Source organism: Felis catus, chromosome A3 (genome assembly GCF_018350175.1).
Source record: "Felis catus isolate Fca126 chromosome A3, F.catus_Fca126_mat1.0, whole genome shotgun sequence".
NCBI lineage: Eukaryota > Metazoa > Chordata > Mammalia > Carnivora > Felidae > Felis > Felis catus.
The window spans coordinates 55245953-55262394 of NC_058370.1; the positions used below are offsets into that span (position 1 = coordinate 55245953).

At 48.8% G+C, this 16442-nt stretch overlaps 1 long non-coding RNA gene across 2 annotated transcripts; it reads right to left on the reverse strand.

Annotated features, from left to right (window-relative positions):
• Positions 1 to 10856: 10856 nt before the first annotated feature.
• Positions 10857 to 16156, reverse strand: LOC123384410. Of its 2 annotated transcripts, XR_006595457.1 has the most exons (4): positions 15524 to 16156; positions 14186 to 15081; positions 11536 to 11760; positions 10857 to 10992 (listed from the first exon to the last, which is right to left on the reverse strand). It is a non-coding gene; the product is annotated as an uncharacterized LOC123384410 (long non-coding RNA). The 2 variants fall into 2 exon arrangements; XR_006595456.1 differs by having other exon boundaries at positions 14186 to 16156.
• Positions 16157 to 16442: the final 286 nt, after the last annotated feature.

Consider the following 16442-nt stretch of genomic DNA (forward strand, 5'->3'; position numbering starts at 1 on the left):
AGTAGAAAGACGGGGAGAGAGTGGTCGGGGGTTCTCTCTTTTTTTTTTTTTAATTTTTTAATGTTTTATTTATTTTTAAGACAGAGAGAGACAGAGCATGAATGGGGATGGGGCAGAGAGAGAGGGAGACACAGAACCTGAAGCAGGCTCCAGGCTCTGAGCTGTGAGCACAGAGCCCGACGCGGGGCTCGAACTCACGAACTGTGAGATCGTGACCTGAGCTGAAGCTGGACGCTTAACCAAATTTGAAAGTGACTAATCCCATTCTTGAGGATTCCTCCTTCATGACCTAATCGTCTCCTAAAGGGCCCATCTTCTGATACCATCCTATTGGGGGCTAGGATTTCAACATATGAATTTGGGCTGTGGGGGAACACACACTTTTGGACCATAGTCTGATGTACCTGTGAAAGTGATTTTGTGTCTCCTCTGCCCCAGATGCCAGCCCTCTTTCCTGGGCCCACATGCGGGAAGCTTCTGGAGACTCTCACCCTGCTTCCCTGGCACCTGCAGCTATCCTGGCCTATGTATGTCTTCAGAGCATGCAGACTGGCAAATATCAGAAAAGTGAGCCGCTATTTCAGGAAAGGCAAAAAAGCAAAAATCCAGAATCAACACAGGACGGGAGGCCCCCCAGCCACAGGGGGTAGGTATTCAGTCGCTGTCCACCACTGACAGAAGAGAGGGACATCCCTGACCTGAAGCTTAGGCAACCTTGCAGAAGGGAATACCTTGAACACTGAGGTCATTTCAATAATCCACTGGTTTAGAAATTCTGTCTCTAACTCCTCTGGCCTTCTTGTCTTTCTTGTAACAGAGAAAACAGAAAAGCTGAATTCCCAGCCGTTCACCTGGTTGCTGTGAAAAGAATCACTGGGGGAAAGGCGAGTGTTGGCTCCAGCTTGCTCAAGGCCCCAAGAGGCCCATGGGATGCCTCTCGTTGGTTGGTGGCCTGCCTCAGGGCACCGAGAGCTGCTCCCGAACCCGGTTCTTAACAGCAGTGAGCCGTGCTCTCACGGATCCTACAAAGTTCAGGAAAGTGTTCTAGGAAGCTGTTTGCCTTCTGGGGGTGGAGGATGCAAGTGGGATGCATGGAAGCTTTCTGTGGCTTAGGCAGACCCTTGTGACCTTCTGCAGGGACCTCTACAGCATCCTCCCCTCACATGCACAGACACAAACCCAGTTCACAAGGCTTTATTAGGCCTTTTTATCTCTAGAACATTTTGTGCTACCTCGACCTCCTTCAAAATCTTCCAAGGCTTCCAACCATGCTGAGAATAAACATCGAGAGCCCAACGTCACTCTCATATTCAGCCCTGCTTCCCCTCACTTCTCTGCCGCCCTGTGAGCCTATGGTTCCTAGAACAGCCAAGAGTGTTTCTACCCCAGGGCCTTTGCACTGTCGTTCCCTGCCGGGAAGTTTCTCCAAATGATGCCATGGTTCACTTATTCACAGCTCGGCTCAAATGTCACCTCCCTCACCCCCTGGTGAAAAGAACTCTCTCCTTCTACTCTGCTGCCTTTTTCCTTACAGCACACACCTCTACTTAACCCTACATCATACATTTGTTTGTTCTTTGACTTATTCTCTGTCTCTCCACAGGCACTGAAAGGGATGGGGCTTCATCTTTTACTGCCCACCATTTTCCCTCATGCCTAAAATAGTGTCTGGCTGGAAGTGTGGGAATAATAAGTATTTATTGACTGGCCAGATAAACACAGCTTCCCAGAGGACAACACAGTCAATCTATCCACAAGCATATAACAAATGCTTCTGCAGAATTTGTTGACTTATCTAAAGGAATGCATATATTCCTCCATCTACACCATCACTCTGATAAAAATTAGCATTGAATGACAGCCCCAACTGTGGAGGACTTAGCAGGTACCGGCACTAGGAATGCTGTTAGCAGGGAATTTGTTTCTCCCAAACACCTTACTAGGGAGGTATGCTGTCTCTGGGAGAGAAGGGGACACTGAAGCCCAGCGATCTTAATGACCTGCTATTTGCGAAGCGAGACTCTGGACTGTCCAGGTGGGCAGCCGGGGGAGCCGGGGATGAGCCGGCAGGCAGCCTGCTTCGGCAACGAGGCTCTCCAGGAACCAGTGAATCTCGGATTGGCAGAAAGACGCCTAGCGTTTTGGCTCTTCTCCAACGTCTGCACAGAAAAAATAAGACTATAATTACTTGCTTCCTCCTCTCTCTGCTAGGAGAGCCCCCAGAGGAGGGATGACTGGCTTTCCAGGGAACCCCCAGGCTCTGGTGGTAACAGTGATTCCCAGCACAGGCTGCACAATAGAACCATCTGAGGAATTAAAAAAATACAGATACTCAGGCCCCGCCCCCTGACAAGCTGTTTGCTCCCCAGGAGTAAGTCAGGGCATTGTCTTTTTTAAAAAGAGCAACAATTGTTTCCAATGTGGGGGAGGGACCCACCAGAACCCCAGAAGACCTGGGAAGGAGGGGGAGGGGGGGACTGTGGGGAGGAGATTGAGGCCTTCCTGTCTAAAGTCGGGATCAGAATGACTGATTCGTCCTTTTGCCTCAGGCTCCAATGTGACTCAACACTGTCAAGGATCCTGTCTTTACTTAAACATTTTGGTATTTTGCTCATTGCTGACTTTTTACATTTGGATTCCCCAAAACATTTTGCATTAAAATATTATTTATGTTGGCTACTGAGGGGTTTTTTTTTGGCCATCTTAAATTTTGTGGCCTCACCCAGGGGAAGGGAGTGGCCATTGATTGAGAGTCGGCTGCTGCGGGGCACTTGGCAGGGGGGCTTTGTACATTTCCTCTCAGCGATTGTTCATTCATTCATTCATTCATTCATTTAGAAATACTTTGGGAGCATTGATTATATACCAGGAGCTTTTTTATGCACAGTGGTAAATGTGATACCAAAGATCAGGTTAAGGACTTGACTGCCTTTTATTTTATTTTATTTTATTTTATTTTATTTTATTTATTTTTATTTTTTTAAACAAATTTTTTTTAAAAATTTTTTTTTCAATGTTTTTTATTTATTTTTGGGACAGAGAGAGACAGAGCATGAACGGGGGAGGGGCAGAGAGAGAGGGAGACACAGAAGTGGAAACAGGCTCCAGGCTCCGAGCCATCAGCCCAGAGCCTGACGCGGGGCTCGAACTCACGGACTGCGAGATCGTGACCTGGCTGAATGTCGGACGCTTAATCGACTGCGCCAACCAGGCGCCCCTTAAACAAATTTTTAAAGATTTTATTTTATGTTATGTTTTTATGTTATTTTATGTTATGAGAGAGAGAGAGAGAGACACACACACACACACACACACACACACACACACACAGAGTGTGAGCGGGGGAGGGGCACAGAGAGAGGGAGACACAGAATCCGAAACAGACTCCATGCTCTGAACTGCCAGCACAGAGCCCGACGCGGGGCTTGAATTCACAAACCGCGAGATCATGACCTGAGCCGAAGTCGGACGCTTAACCGACTGAACCACCCATGTGCTCCAAGAATTGACGACATTTTTACGCAAAATTCGGCAGTAATAATAATTTTAAAAAGCAACCGCAAGCACCACTTACAAGAACGAATTATCTGCCCGGCCCACTCTGAATACTTTAATACCGGTCTCCCTAATCCTCCCAAGGGAGATAGCATTCCACAGATTCTAGAGACATTTGTTGAGTGACCACAAGGGAAGCAGCAGAACAGGATGTAACGTAGGAGTCTCTCTTGCCCTAAAGCTGCGCTCTTTCTGGTCCAGCATACCAACTCTCAAGATGGAAATGTGTCCTTTATTTTGGTATAGCACATGCCCAGGGCTTTTGCATTATCTGTAATCTTCATAACAGCCCTACATAAAAAGTGCTGTTAGCTCCATTTTACCGATGAGCAAACTGAGGCTCAGAGAAATTAGGCTAACTTGCCCAATTCACACAAGCAATAAATGCCAGAGCCAGGGTTATTGGTGACCTCATCCAGGGTTGGGCCACACAGCAGGCTGCCTTGTGCAGATAGATCCCTTTGCTGTCACTCAACAATTTTTTAATAGATTATTGTCACCCCCCAACTTCTGTTATCCATCCATGTCTCTTCTGTCTACTAGGATGTCATGAAGCACATCCCCTTCACTTCTTCTTTCTCACGTTTCCTTCTCACGTCTTTTGCCTGGGTTCTAGAGTCAACGCTAGGCTAGTGATGGGGAAATTATTTTGTTCGGGAAAAGTCAAAAAGAGCAGCTGAGGCCTCTGAGAGAATATGGTGGAAACAGGAAGAAGCTTTCTGTCAGCAGCCCGGGGGTTGGAGGGGCCACAGCAGATCCTTTTGTTTTTTTTTTCAGGGCAGTTGGTGTGCTGAGTCTCTGGAAGTTTCTATGGAGACACGTCTGCTGCTTCCTCTGTCTCGCTCACCTGCAGCAAAGCTCGGGGCAGTGGCTCTCACCAGATCCACCTTCGAGGTCCGGCGAAGACCAGTGTCCTGAGCGAACCCACGGCTCTATCGGAACAGGTCCCCCGATGAAGTGGCCCTTGTTTGAAGAGGGAGTAAAACGGAGGCAAGCCCCACATGTGCCAGTGAAATTCCCCAGCGTGGTTTTGTAAAAGGAGGTTATCCTAAAGTGAATTTTCTTTTCCACAAGAATGATGCTCTTGTTAAGGCCGTGATTCTGTCTCAGAGAAGCCATGGATACGACCCCGTTGAGCTGGAGTGTCCTCACCAGGTGTCTCTTCTTCTGCCGGCGGAGCTCGGGTTTGGTCCAGACATACCGGGGCATCTGGGAAGTGAGCTGGACCCTGGTCTGGGGGACGCATGACCCAGTCCTGGCCAATGCGACCGATACAAGGCGAATTGGCTGGGGTGCTTGTGGAGAAAGATATATGCCCTCCTATCAACATCCAGGGCAGGAAAGGCAGGAATGAAGCTACTTTGTGCTCTTGTGGCTACACAGGACTGGAAAACCAGAGAAGCACCCAAGAGAAGAGGGATGTGATGTTCTGGGGGTTGCTAATAAGTGGCCAGTCGAGCCTGGGACCTTTCGTTCCTGCATTAATCACGTGTCTGTATTGCTAACACCACCTTTGGCTCAGTTTTGTCTTCCTTGAGGCCAAGCACACAAGTAACAGAGAGGCCAACACCAGGCTGGAAAAGCATGGTTAGAGCTCTGGTTAGTGATGTCAAGGACGCCACAGCCTGAAGGGTCTCTGGTTTATCTAGCCTGACACCCTCAGTTAACGCGTGAGGAACCCCGGGGTCGAGCAGATGGAGTGCCTTGCACGGAAGAGCCAGCAGGAAGAACCACCCTTTGCCTGTGTGGGGTGCAGAGGCTGTGCACCTCCATTCCAGCCACCCATTCTGTCCGTTTTTGGGCTCCAGCCAAGCCCCCGCCCACCACAGAGGACAGGAAAGCCTCTGGGGACGTGCCTGTCTGAACTGACCCCTCCTTCCGGCTCCCTCGGTGCCCTTTATACCATGCGGGGCCCTCCAGTCTTAGAGGGGAGCGCTGTAGCAAATTAATTCTCTCTAGGGTGGTGGGGACTTACTGAGGTACCCCTTACACTTTGGAAGTTTCAAGTGCACAGCTCAGAATAAAAGGAGTAACTTCCCTGCGCTGGAATTTCAGGACCTTTGTTTAGAATCCCTTCCTAAGCCCCCTAAAACCACACCACATCAGGCCCCGTGTATTCTGCCCACGACCGGCCAAGGGGCAGCTTCTCAAGCCCGTCCATTTTCTTTCCTGAAGTTGGAGAAGGCGGGAACCATCTCGTGCTTTCAGAGCACAGACTTGGCAGCTGTTGAAACCCTTTGAGGAAACCAGGAGACTCAGCACCCTGGGCTCTCTTCCCACTTTGGCTACTCAAAGCAGAAACGAGACTTCCATGTGCCGGGTGTGGGGCCAGCTTGCTTGTTCAACCTTTCCATTTATTCCCATGGTAATAGCTTGGAATCTAAAGCGTTAATTTTTTTTTTTTTTTTTTTTTTTTTTTTTTACTACCGGGTGAACAAGGCTCAGAATGAGAATAAACTTTCTGGAGGCCACACGCACCTGCTGAAGCCTCATAGCACGAGAGGGAATCCCAGTCTGACTGGGGCCAAAGCTCATAGGCTCTTTCCCTACAAGTACAACTTCCTGTTCCAGAACGCGTGACGGTGGCTGAGTTCTCACGACTGGGTCCCGGCCACAACTGCTTACAGGAGGTTATGTAATCTGAGGGCAACAGGACACTGGAATGACAGACCCAGGGCGGTCTGTCTATATTTATGAGGTACAAAATCGTAACTCCACACACGACCAGAAGCTTCAACAAGCTCTGGAAAGATGAGAGCTAATGCATGAGAGGAAAAGAAATACCTAATTCTCATCTTAAAATAGAGTGCCTCTTGGATGGGGTGTTCATTTCCTAGGGCTGCCCGAACAAGTTCCCACAAACTGGGTGTCTCAAAACAACAGAAATGTAGTCTCTCACGGTTCCGGGGGCTGGAAGTCTGAAATCAAGCTGTCGCCAGCATTGGCGCCTTCTGGAGTCCTGAGGAAAAATCTGTTCCTGTGCCTCTTTCCCAGCCTCTGGTGCTCGTAGGTAATCCTCGGCGTTCCTTGGCGTGTATACACCTCATTCCAATTGCCGCCTCCACCATCATGTGGCACTCTCGCTCTGTGCCTGTGTGCCTCTGTGTCCAACTTTTCTCTCCGCCTCTAAGGACATCAGTCAGAGGATCAACGCCACCCTAATCCAGGGATACCTCATCTGACCTTGATTATATCCGCAAAGACCTTATTTCCAAGTAAGATCATGTTCACAGGCACAGGGGTTAGGACTTCAACCCGTATTTTTGGAGGACACATTTCAACCCACAACTGTCGGGAGAGCCTTTATCTTTTTCAAGAAATGTTGGACTATTTAGAGATGAAAGACTGTGATGAGACACAGGGGGTCTGCTTCTAAATATTTGGAAGTGGGGCAACCGGGTGGGGGTCTAGATTGTAACAAACCTGGCCAAGAGTTGGTAATTGTTGAAGGCGAGTGATGTCGTTATACGTGGGGTTTGTTATACGTGTTGTGGTTATCCATAAATCCACAAGATTTAGAGGCTTAGGACAACAACGCTTACTATTCTCTTTCAAGGTGCTCAGGGTTGAATGCGCCCAGCTAAGATGGGGCTTGCTTTGGGTCTCGCATACAATTACAGTTGTCAGATGGCGGTTGTGATGGAAACAGCTCAAGGTTCACTAATGTGCCTGCCTGGTACGTGGGCTGGGAAGACTCCAACACCTGGAGCTCCTTGGGTTCTTCTGTCTACTCTTTCTGTCTCTCTGTCTCTCTCTGTTTCTCTGTGTGTATGATTCTCCTATGACAGTGAAGCAATAGCAAACTATGCCACCCCAAAATACGCCACTCTGGCATGAGAATTTATTTTGAGCTGAAAGCAATGAAGAAAAAACAGATACAAAAAAAAAAAAAAAAGGTCTCTGCCCTCCTCCTATTTCCCTAAAGGCAGGACAGAAATTTGTAACGGCGTTTCCCTCTCTGCTCTCTCACAGGAAGGACAGAAGGTAATCACCAGAGGCAGCTCTAGACCCTTATTGGTTGAAAGATGGCATGAGAGAAATCTACATAAACTTTTTTTTAAACATTTATTTATTATTGAGAGACAGAGAGACACAGAGCGTGAGCAGGGTAGGGGTAGAGAGAGGGGGAGACATAGAATCTGAAGTAGGCTCCAGGCTCCGCGCTGTCAGCACAGAGCACAATGCGGGGCTTGAACTCACAAACTGCAAGATCATGACCTGAGCCGAAGTCACTGGCCCGACCAACTGAGCCACCCAGGGGCCCCTACGTAAACTTTGCTAAAAGTAGCTCTTATTTACCATTGGTGTCCTCATATATCTGCTTTTGCACAATTTGCTGCCCTCAGAAGTTCAAAATCCTTTTCCTTTGTCTTGCCACTTTTCTATAATATTATAGGTCTTTACTAGGATGCTATATAAGTCCAAGTTCAACGACCCTTTGAGCAACTCATCACAGAGTTGTTCCGTGTGTGTGTGTGTGTGTGCTGTACATGTTAATAAACTTCTGTTTGTTTTTCTCTTGTTAATCTACCTAATTTAGAGGGCGCCAACCAATGAACCTTAGATGGGTAGAGGGAAAACTAATTTTTCCTCTCCTCTACAACAGCTCTTAAGAGTCCTTTTACAGTAGCCAGGGCTCCCAAGGTGCATGCCCCAAGAGAGACCCCCACGCTGACTGTGTACTGCCTTCTCTAGTCTAGCTTGAGTCACACAGCATTATTTCCATCACACTCTTCAGTAGGGGCAATCACAAATGTCCAGGCAGGAACACAGGAGAGGGACACAGATAGTGAGAGGAATGTCAAATGACTTGCGGACCTGTTTGTTTTTTTTTAATTTTTTTTTCAACGTTTTTTATTTATTTTTGGGACAGAGAGAGACAGAGCATGAGCGGGGGAGGGGCAGAGAGAGAGGGAGACACAGAATCGGAAACAGGCTCCAGGCTCCGAGCCATCAGCCCAGAGCCTGACGCGGGGCTCGAACTCACGGACCGCGAGATCGTGACCTAGCTGAAGTCAGACGCTTAACCGACTGCACCACCCAGGCGCCCCCGGACCTGTTTTTAAACAACCACAATGCCATTGTCTCTACTTTTGTGTATGTTCAAAATGTTTCCATCATCACACACACACACACACCCTCCCAAACAGAGAGTTATAAAATGCTACTGGGGAAGTCCCTTTGCTTCCTTAAATTAGTTTCAAATTAAAGTAATATAAAAGTTTTACCTGCATTTTGGAGGCAAGGAAAAAGAAATAGACTAGAAAAGAATGTTCTTCCACCGCCGCATATCATGCAGGAAAGTAAACATTAACATCAGGATGTGAGGAAACCGAAACCCTGTTCTTACATCTTATAGTCTGTAATTTTGGTTCTCTTTGCCTATCATCTTCCTGCCCTGGGGTCTGGTAATGTTTGCCAGCATGCTTAAACCGCCACAGAAGAAAGAATGAACATCTTGCTCCTTCTTAGCCAGGTGGAGGGAGGCAGCCTGGGGAAGCAGAAAGTGAGGTGTGCAAGACATGAATGGGAAGACTCTTCCATGAAGGGGCTTTGCCATCCAGGGAACCCTTCAGTGCTTCCCTGGGTGGGGCAGAGAGGGTTTGTGGACAGAGAATGGGTGATGGTTATTGGTGGAGCCCACCAGGTATTTTCTGTGGGTCTCCAGTGCACTATAAGACTGCCTTCTCTGCTCCCTTGAGGTTGCGAATGGCAAGCAACTTGTGTTGGCCAGCGGACTGTGAGTTGTACCCTGCTGGGCTGATTTGAAGGGCAATGTGGGTTGATATACTCCTCCTTCCCCCTTGGCCCTTGGCAGTGGAGCCTCCCACAGTCTGGGTCTCTCATTCATCCCTGGATGAACGTGATAAAAGGAAGACCCCTGGCCAGTCCATGGCCAACATTGGGGATGAACAGCAGTAACGCTTTGTTGCTCTAGGGGGTTGTTAGCCACAGCAGAACCTTGCCCCACCAGCAGACGTGGACTCAGGGCCAAACCTCTACCACCAACTGGGGGTTTGAGCAAGTTAGTTGCCCTCGCTGAGTAAGATGTACATATCACGCTTCCAATAAGCTATAGAAAATATTTATGAGGCTTCAATGAAAGGCATATGGGGAAGCACATAGTAGGTGCCCAGTGAAAACATTCTCTGACGTGCTGGTTCCCTCCAAGGCCTTGGTTTCTTCATCATTAAAATGAGGTCATGAGTTTGGACTGGATGGTCTCCAAGGGCTGCTCCTGCTCCCGTTCTATGATAGACTGAAAGACTTTTATACAGTCACATTGTAGAGTCTGACACTGGATTTGTCATGACAATGATGGATTATTTGGAGGAGGGCACCAAGTGCCCACCCGTGCCTTTTTCCTTCTTGGAAGAGAGATAGGATTGTTTCTCTGCCCTGAGAATCATTTATTATGTTCATAAAACAGTCGGCAGTCCCTCACAAATAAATAAGTACTCAGAATCGTTGGATGTCCCCATGAAGCTTCATGGATATGCACCCAGAAGGTGACTGGCAGACCTCGGAGGAAATCGCATACGTTCATTTTTTTTTTTTTTCCGGCTTCTGATTAACCATTCCAGACATTGGCTGTTTATTTTTCACTTGCTTTATGTGATTAGATCTGCTTGGCTGACTGCATTTTAAAGCTTCATTCTCACTAAAACCGGTCTGCCATTTAATAAGCCTAAGGGGAGAGGATGGCTGCTGTAAATCGTAAGAAGCCAAGTTAAACTTGACCCTTCCTTCAACCCCTTTGTAGCGTTTTCTTCTCCATCAAGCGTTCTTCCATGGCAACACAAATATTTGCAGACTCCTCCCCCAACAGATCTTACTCCCGCACATGATTCCTTCAAACAACAAGTAATTACTGAGCACCTACTTTGCGCTGGGCTCTGTTATTAGGTGCTAGGGTGCAGCATGGGGTCTACCCTCACAGAGGATGATGGGAAACAGACTTTTAATGGAACAGTCAGTTAACTAATGAAAAGTGACAAGGATGGTAAGACCTGAGAAAGTGATATCTATGGTGCAGAGACCACAGCTGCACGGGCGTGCGGTGGGGTCAGGGGAGGGCTCCCTCTCCCCACGTGCATGTTCTCCAAGCGTGTGCTTACACTTGCCCGCTTCTCCCCTGGGGATCTTACACATTCCCACCTTGTTGCAAGGATTCCCAAATCTTTACCCCTAACTCCTATCGGAGCTTCCGGCTTGCATTTTCTTTTGTAAGTTGTTATTTATTTATTTAGAAAGAGAGAGAGAGAGAGAGAGAGCAAGGAGGGGGGCAGAGAGAGGGGGAGACAGAATCCCAAGCAGAGCCTGATGTGGAGCTTGAACTCACCAACCGTGAGATCCTGACCAGAGCCGAAATCAAGAGTTGGACACTTTAACCGACTTGAGCCACCGAGGCGACCCCCAGCTTGCATTTTCCAATCCCTTGTAATAATAAAATCAAACAGGTATCAAGCATTTCCTATGTGCATGTTTTACATATATTTATGCAATTCTTATAAGTCCTCTTGTTCGTTTTACTTATTTTATTTAAAAAAATTTTTTTTGAATGTTTACTTTTGAGAGAGAGAGACAGAGACAGAGCATGAGCGGGGGAGGGGCAGAGAGACAGGGAGACCCAGAATCCGAAGCAGGCTCCAGGCTCCGAGCTGTCAGCACAGAGCCTGACGTGGGGCTCGAACTCACGAACTGTGAGATCATGACCTGAGCCGAAGTCGGACACTCAACCGACTGAGCCGCCCCGGCGCCCCATTTTTGAGGACACTAAAGTGCAAGTTTTTACACGACTTGATCTTTGTCACAAGACTTAGAAGTAGCAGAATCCAGATTTGAACTCTGAGCTCTGATACCAAGTCTGGGCCCTGGACTACCCTCCATTCCATGGCCACCTGGATGGCCCTGGGCATCCCATATTAAAATATTAAAGTGCCTAAAAGCAAGCTCTTCTTTCTCCTCTCATCCACTCACCCTATCAGAGATCTGTCCCTCTTTCTGTCTTCTCTGTACAATGGCATCTTTACTCTCTCCGCCACTTTGACTTGTCACCTTGATTCGTCTTTGGCTCTCTCCCTGCCTCCTCCATCCCGTGTAATCACTTTCTGAGTTCTGTGACTATCCCCTTGCAAAGTCTTCTAGATCAATGTAACGGCTCCCATGCGACCCACTCTCGGCCTCGTTTCTCTCCGACTGATCCTGCAAATGACATGCAATGTTTGCCCTCCCAAATGGCTGGGTCTGATGGGTTCCTCCCTCGCTCAAGGGCCTATGGCTTCCTAATGAAAATCACGAATCCTAAGTCTCATTTTCCCCTGAGACCTCTCTTCTGGGTAGCAGGTATGTCCCCTGGCATTCATCCACGGGCACCCAAAACTCAATATGCCTCAAACCGAACCACACCTCCCACGGCAAACATTCCCTTCACCCTATCCATTGCCCCATTTTTTTTTGTCCGCGGAGTGTTAGCTGGGCACGAGACAACATTTCCCATTTTCCCTGCAGTGAGGTACAGCCATGGGACTCAGGTCTAGCCAAAAAGATGTGAGCAAAAGGGATCTGGGAACTCTGGGGTCATGGCCTTCAGGAAAGAGGTATGCTCTCTCCTATTTCACTGGAGCCAGGTGGACTTTGGTGGTGAGCCATTGTGGATCACGTAGATGACAGAACAAGGGAGAAGGAGCCTGTGTCCCAACACAATGGAGCTACCATATTAGTGCTAAACTGCTAACGCTTCCACATCTACGTGGAAAATAAATAAGCTTCCCTTCTAAGTCATTTCGTCTGTGTCTTGTAGGGGTGGGAAATATCTTTTTTTTTTTTTTTCCCCAACCCTTCTAAGCTCTTGACCGGGACTCCTAAAACGAAAGACAGGTTGACAAGAGACGAGCATACAAATTTATTTAACCTAAGTTTTACATGACACGGAGCTTTCACGGGGAAAAGAAGACCCAAAGAAATGGTTAACTCTGAGTGTTTTTATGCTGGGTTTGACGAAGAGTGGAAGGTCGGGGAAAAAAATATGATCGGATGAAGGGTATGAGCCAAGTGTGCTAAACTGGGGGACACTTAGCAAGGCCCGTTCATTCCGATTCCTGGGGCTGTCCAAGATAAGATGCTCTTTTTCTCTGAGCATAGGGAGGGCACTTCTCACACGAGGGTTTTATGATGCGTTTCAGGGAAAGGTCAGACAGCCCTTGCACACGTCATTTCTCAACTTAATTTATGCTTGAAATGTGCAGTATGTCAAGGAGCCATATTTTGGGGGTAGTATGTCCTGAATCCCGTCGCTGTGTATGTGTGTGTTTCATGTGGGTAGGCACCCGGGCCATGACTCACCTCCGCTCAAATCCCCTCAATGACCAAACCCATTTTGCAGGACAAATCACCTGTTCTCGACAAATGAGCGCCGGGGTGGGGGGGGGGGGTGGGGGGTGGCAAGACGAGAGAGGAGCAACTCTTACTGATTTAACGAGACCCAAGGGCATATCAACTAAGTGCCATGGGTAGGTTCTGTTTGGACCCAACACACCGCTGTTAAAAGATGTCTCTGAGGCAACTGGGCAAACTTGAAACCTGGCTGAATATTCGATGATATTTGGAGTTCGTGTTAATTTTTCAATTGTAATAATGGTATGATGGCATGTTCAAAAAGAGTCTTTTCTCTTAGAGATACATACTGAATACTGACCCAAACGATATATCTGGGGTTTGGTTGAAAATAATCCGGGGGGGTGGGGGAGGGGGCACTGGAAAAATATCAACGAGGCAAGACTGGCTATATATTGATACAGTTCAATGTCAGCAAGGGCTATGAGGATGGTTCGTTATACTATTCTATTTTTCACGTGTTTTAACATTTCCATAGTACATTTTTGAAATTAAAAAAGCAAGTGTGCAATGAAATCGACCGCCTTCACGGTCAAGTACTGAGGGTGCCCTGCAAGCGTTGCAGGCTGCCAGTCCTCATCCCTAACCTCTGCCGTCCGGACGCCCGTCACTCCCCCTACCCATCTGGGCCTCCAGCCTTGCGGAGCCCACTGCTTCTCCCAGGACTTTGCAAACATTCTCGTACCTACTAGAAACATTCTTTCCTGTCTGCTCTCCCCTGCTCCCTCAATGGCTCTGTTGGGCTCTGTGTGCCTTTCCACGCCCCACCCCACCCCACCCCCATCACCTCCACATTGTTTAGGGCCCCATCCTCTCCTCCCAGAGTGGCCCAACAACACCTCAAAGGCAACCCCCTCCACACAGTTCTGAGTCCCTTTGCTTTCTGCTGTCTCTCTTTCTACAGCTGCAGTTCCTTGGAGGTGGCAATTATGACCTCTGAAGAGTGTCCCCAGAGGGCTAACACTGTCTCAGAGTACGCCGGGTGTTCAGGGCAGGAACAGAATGAGCTCAGGGGGAAAAGGCTAAGCCAAGTGAGCCGTCACTTCGACCACGGGTAAGCGCCCGTGAAGAAATGCAGGGCAACAAGCTAGAGGAGGGCTTCCTGGTTGTAAGTGAACCACCTCTGGTCATCCCAAAGTAGGGGGAAGAGTTCCAACCTGGCTTTAAAAAGAAGACAACAGGCCCCGAATGGAGTCACTCACGCTAAGCTCCACGTCACCAAACCAGGATTTACCTTCGTTATGGTCTCAGCCTCTTCCAGAAGTGTGATCTGAAACCGGTCCATCGGGAATCATCTGGTCACCACTGGTGAGGTTATCTGCCTGATAGACCACGGTTGTCCCCTACAGGAAAATGACTTGGCACAGCCAATCTGTTTTTGCTAGCATAACGTCCTTGTTCCTGCCCCCTTCTGCCTGTAAACGTCCTTCAAACTGTAGAGGCCCTCAGATCTTCTTTCTGTCCGCTGGGTGGAATGCTGCCCTCTTCATGAATTGTCCCAGGAAGCCAATAAGACCCTTTAACTTTCACTTAGTTGAATTGGGGGTTTTAACAGTGGGGACGGCATCGTTTTAAAAAAGACACTAACCTGGGTTGCCAAGCTTCTTCCAAAGTGAGGAGAGCAGACCGGGAAAACGTCTCTGCTACGAATTTGCTTTTTCCAACACGGAGACTAGACGCTTCCCCTCCTCCTGGAAGCCCCAGGTGGCTCTGGGCCACCTAACAGGCAGGTGGCCTGTCTGCCCTCTCTAACGGGAGCCCTCCGGACAGGGGTTAGCACCTCTAGTCTGTTCCGTCAGCAGAAGAAAACTACCCAGCAGCAAGGATGGGAGGCTAGCACCCTCTGGGAGTCTGAACTATAAATATCTATGGAGACAGATTGCTCTGTGGGGAATAAAAAGGGAGAAATTTGTGATTAACAAATATGGAAGCGCCTCATATCTCTTCGGTGAACAGGATTCCAATTATCCTCACTTGCCTCTGGGCTCCACGGGCCAGTCTGTTTGTAATTTCCCATAAATCCTTTAAGTCTGCAAAGTTCCTCCCACATATGTTGCCACGAGCCGCTGCCCTTTCATGCGGGGTGGAAACAGCACCCAGAGGAAGCCACTCCATTCACTTCCTGACCAACTGAAAGGCAAGAGAAAAACTAAGTGACCAAACGTGCCAGGTCTTGCCTCACTCTCTTCTCAGATTCGGGACTTGAGAAAGAGGAGATTATATCGAATCAGATGAGGCAAAAACGTTATTTCCTGGAGGCAGGTCAGTGGCCAGTTGTGACTGGCGAGGGCTCTCTTGGTGGCGCCCTGGGCGCTGGGACGCAGCCCTCAAAGAAACCCACGGAAACTCCTTGGAGCTCAGAGTAACACGGGGAATACAGGCACTGGCCAATGTGGCTACAACAGCTCTCCCAGACCGACCCCGGGATCTGGGGACGATCTGTGAAACCGACACATGAACACGCGCCTGACCGTTCGACCCCAAGCACACTCTGTTCAACCTAATTGACTTAGGAGCCTGTTTTGCAGAAACTTGACCGATGGTCACAAGACCAAGGAAGACAGGAACCAACCGGGAAGAAGTCTGGCAGCTGCGCAGAAGGGACCGAGAGGGAACAAAAGTAACCTCTGCGACCACACAGGCGAGACCTCCCCACCAAGGTCACGCCAGCGCCTCCACCCTTGGCACATAGGAAATAAAAGCCTGGGTCGCTGGGCGGCGCCTGCGCAGAAGCGGTGAGGGCCTCCCCTGTACCTCCCCACTTCCCAACTTCCAATCACCTCCATCCACCTTCCAGCTCCCCGCCCCCCTCGTAAAATCCCATAAATACTCTCCTTCCCCCTTATCCTCCGGGAGGCAGAACCGGTGTCAGTGTTCCGCTTCCGGTGCATCGAAAAACGGCCCCTCACGCTGTGACATTTGGAAATAAGTCATGGAAGAAAAGGCAAACTACAAATCGGGCCGAGCTTCCAAGGACAAACAAGCCCGGTTTTCAGTCCTGCCCTGCCACCAGCTCCTTTCTCAAGGTGCACGTGCGTGTTTGACGAAAAAAGACGTGGAGAACGCGGGTGATGTCGTACAAAAAGCAGAAGTGGTTTTTTCTGTCCACGGGGTCATGGCCATGTGGTCTACCACTAGTCTGTTGTTTAAATTAGTAACCTCCTGGGGTGCCTGGGTGGCGCAGTCGGTTAAGCCTCCGAGTTCAGCCAGGTCACGATCTCGCGGTCCGTGAGTTCGAGCCCCGCGTCAGGCTCTGGGCTGATGGCTCGGAGCCTGGAGCCTGTTTCCGATTCTGTGTCTCCCTCTCTCTCTGCCCCTCCCCCGTTCATGCTCTGTCTCTCTCTGTCCCAAAAATAAATAAAAACGTTGAAAAAAAAATTATAAAAAAAATAAATTAGTAACCTCCTAACAAGTAACCCCACCCTTGAAACTGCTCTGTCCACAGCAAATGTCTCATACAGTAGGAGGGGGACGGAAGGGGTTATTTATTG